At 40.4% G+C, this 4,036-nt stretch overlaps 1 long non-coding RNA gene across 3 annotated transcripts; it reads right to left on the bottom strand.

Annotated features, from left to right (window-relative positions):
* Positions 1-882: 882 nt before the first annotated feature.
* On the bottom strand, positions 883-3,519 carry LOC109770052 (uncharacterized). 3 transcript variants are annotated; one of them, XR_012205626.1, is made up of 7 exons: positions 3,231-3,519; positions 2,976-3,091; positions 2,831-2,867; positions 2,170-2,297; positions 1,927-2,080; positions 1,164-1,262; positions 883-1,076 (listed from the first exon to the last, which is right to left on the bottom strand). It is a non-coding gene; the product is annotated as an uncharacterized lncRNA (long non-coding RNA). The 3 variants fall into 3 exon arrangements; XR_012205618.1 differs by having other exon boundaries at positions 998-1,262; XR_012205617.1 differs by lacking the exons at positions 883-1,076; positions 1,164-1,262 and having other exon boundaries at positions 1,829-2,080.
* Between the last annotated feature and the right edge of the window lie 517 nt (positions 3,520-4,036).

Genomic DNA, 4,036 nt, shown 5'->3' with positions numbered 1-4,036 from the left:
CAAGGGGATGGAAGCGGACGATGGGCCACTTTCAACTGATAAACGGTCGCAACGGAGTCAAAATAAACATATCATTGGCATTTGTATTTAATATACAAGGGTCGCCTTCCGTAATCATCGTTATAAAGCCACAAATGTGGATCAATTTGACTTAAGATTTTGGCCAAGCTGCGTTGCCTGGCTCCTGTGCTTACCCCTACGTTCCCAATTTTTCGGCTAGGCGGTAAAGGGAGCACCTCTGTGATTGTTACTACCGGGTCATCCGAGTTAGTACCTCGGACTGGGTGAAGCTGAAAGCTAGCGATCTTAAAGGATATAATTGGTCGGCAACGACGGAAGCGAAAATTTTGGTTCATTGAGACCATAAGAGTTCGGAAACTTTCCCCACACTAAATCCTCAATATTTTCCTCCCACATTGATCGGAGGTGAGGTTTTATGAACATGATCAGCATGACAACCCAAAGAAAGGAACCAATAGTGGGGCTATTTTCTTCGGACGATGTTTCTTCCGTTAAAAAGTAACATAACATATCTCTTCGTATACCTTTGTTTATAAAACCATATGGCCGGATTGCCTTGTTTGTCGTAAATCTTTACCCTTATCAAGGCTTTATAAAATAGGACAAACACTCTTTGACTACTAGCCGATGTGGTTGAAGCCGATGGTCGGTCATCAAAGTTCTGTACAACTAGAAGATTCCCCGCGCGTTGCCGCGGGAATCCTTTGCACATGATATAATGCACTATATTTTTGTGAGATGATATATAACACTTTGAAAAACTATATGGTTGAATAAAACATAGCCAATCGTTAAAAATATAGAGAAGAATAGTGGACATGCATTAGGAAAATATAGTGGACATATCAAGGGCAATTGTACAGATCATAAGGTGCTTTTTCAATTAGTAAGTATGTTAATACCGTGGAGTAGCATAAGTTATCTACGGTTGTTTGTATAAATAGACAATACAAAAGTGAGAATGCATGCACTCTAGTACAATAGAATGATAAGGACAAATGCAACTCAGTTGCAATCCAATCACAGTGCACATGTCGTATATATGCAAATCTTTTCTGGAGAGGAATAGAACAATCCAAGGTGAATTAGCCTCTAATAATGTCACCTCATCACATAATGAAATATTTGAATATTATTATTACCATAAAGGGAGCGGCCCGGTGCACGTAGCTCCCGCTTGCATAGGGTCCGGTAAGGGTCCGACTGCTTTGGGTCGTACTATGCAGTCTTTCCCTACATTTCTGCAAGAGGCATGACTCAAACCCATGACCTCATGAAATATTTGAATATTATTATACCATAAAGCAAAGGTTAAATTGAATGTAGCCAGTTGGCACATATAACAAAATAATTATTCCGGAAAGCAAGCAAGAAGCTTAGCTTAAAATTATTGAAGTGCATCTTTACTTCTGAGAAATTGAAACATGGAGAGCTAGACACATATGGAAGTACAATTTGTTTTATTTAGAACATTGTCATTGGTCATAAGGTGGCAAACAACTTATAACAAACTTGAGGATTGATCTAAGAGGACAACTAATAAGCTGATTTCTGCAAACTATGATGGAACTTCAATTCAAGAAAATGGAGGGGGCATAGGAATGATCAAATTTCATTTCAGAAAATATGGCTTTAGAGGTAACAAATTTTCTAAAGAGCATCCCCTGCACGGCAAAAGAAACATCAGTAAGTAATACCACAAGCGTGTATGCAAAAAAAAAAATTTGTTGAGCATCAGGCTGAATGAATATAGCGGGCATGAATGATTCACGAAGTGGGAAAAAATGAATATCTGAGCACACACGCGCACACACAAAAGAAAGGGAGACGAATATGTGTGTTATCTGACGGCACTTTCCTGTGTGCTGGGAGCTGCATCATTGTCATGGTAAGAGAAACAAATACCTTTTTGGAGCCTTGCAGGGCGGTTATTAGCCCTAATACTTAGGATATAGAAGCGCGGACAACAGTGTTTTTGACCACCAGAGTTACGCAACCTCCTTTGCCCTTGTAATAATGACCATGGATGGCTGTAGATTGTATTTTGTCTACAGTTTCTCTGCTCATATGCTCTTATATTTCTTAGTCAAAACAAAGGAACAATTAGAAATTATAATCATTAAATGGTTTATTGAGATATGTATTTACCTTAAGCCGATGATCCTATTCTCATGACAACATGCAGCCAACACTTTAGGTTTACATGAGTTGAAACAAAAAAATTGTCCATGGTAGTCTTGATTCTTGAAAGGAACTTAAATGAGGAATAAAATCTCCTGGTAAAGAAAAGATACAATTGTTAGGAAAATATGCTTGGACAACTGAAAGTAAACATCAAAACTTGAAATAATCTACAATATCCTATAGAGCTAGAGAAACAATCTGCAGTGCTTAAGATTGTTTTCCCTGTTTTGATATTGTGCATGTCAATATAAATCTTGGACCTCCAACCCTCAAGTACGATAACCATATATGTAGGAAATTAGATAGCACAATTTCACAACAATTCAGAACAACAACCAATAAATAATTAAAGATGCACGATTGAGGATGCAAAAAATAGGGAATTCATTCATGTGCATAAGTATAGAAGGCATGTGAAAAATAATCGGCAATTAATCTCCTCAGCCTGATTATTCTGTCATTTCGAGTTAATGTGTATGAAATCTCTGTAATTAGTTATACGCCTTTTTTCTCGCAAATACAAAAGTTATATGCCTTTCCTAGTGGCTGGTTGGCGTTTCCTTCCTTTCTTTCCGCTGAGCCTGTATGTTAGCTGTGTTCCTCTTGCTACCAAACTATATAGTACCTGATTTCTGAAACGGAATCGGGGCGAGACCCTTTTGCTGTAGAAAAACAATAATCAGCAAATCGTGTAGGATAACCTGACGAAAAAGTAGCAAGATAGTACAGTATATGTTTAGGAATAGATCCATGGAGGAATACAGAACAACCTGATACATATCAGATGATGAGAGGGAGGTACCAACTGGCGATGGGGACTCAAAATTTCACCCAGTGCTATAACTTGAGCGGAAGCAGACATGCACGAAGCAAAATCGACAACACCCTGAGGTTAATTTGAGAGATATGAACAGGGATTGACATAAGGGATTAGTAACCTTCTCAATTGCGAGGTCGTCGGCTCTGGCAAATGAAAGAAAACAGGGGGCCTTGCTCCTGAAGCAGAGAGCAAGAGAGACGGCTACCTTTATGGCAGAGGCGCCGGAGATGGCTCCACAGCTACGCATATAAAACGACCAGGAGGTACCACGTCATGAAGTGCTTGACCGACACTCGGGGAGCTTTGAGTCGACGAAGCCATTCAGATGGTGGCTAGTCTCCCCTGGTAGAATGAGTTTGGTGGCGAGGGATCATGGGCAGAGCTTCTTCTCGTGATACCTAACGCCTCGATGCCCTGTTCATCGCTTCACAGATCTGGAGAAGGCGAAGCGTCTGCCTTGTTGGTGCTTGCAGTGGAGCACATAAGAGGATGCGGTATGGCACTGCAGGAGAAGCAGAGGAGGATGGAGAGGGTTGGGAGAGAAGCAAAGAGATGCGCGGAGGGGAGGGATGAGGATGAAGTAGTAGGAGGTAGAAAACAACGCAGGGACAGACGGTTGGGCTTCTCCTGAGACGATTGGGCTTCTTTTTTCTATTTGCCAATCGAGACCATTGGGCTTCACTCGGTTGTTTAAAGTCTAGAAGCAGAGTGATGAAAGCAACTTGTGTAAATGTCAACAAAAAATGGTTTAAAAATAAATAATTGATGATGTGGCAGATTGCTGATGTGGATAGGCTGCATGTCAAAAGAAATAAGGTAGTGGGATGAACTATTTAGGTATTATAGATGCGGATCCGAGCATTAATGATGTAGAGTACTTGGATACGTAAAATCACTACACATAATTTGTGATTTTACTCTGGATATCGATCCTTAATTCGGCCACCCGTGTCCACACTAAGGCTCGGGGGCTACTGGGCTTTGGGCTTATCATTTACTAATATTAAAGGG

This window comes from Aegilops tauschii, chromosome 1 (assembly GCF_002575655.3).
Source record: "Aegilops tauschii subsp. strangulata cultivar AL8/78 chromosome 1, Aet v6.0, whole genome shotgun sequence".
In the NCBI taxonomy this organism is placed as follows: Eukaryota; Viridiplantae; Streptophyta; class Magnoliopsida; order Poales; family Poaceae; genus Aegilops; species Aegilops tauschii.
This window is presented reverse-complemented; position numbering and strand designations above follow the sequence as displayed.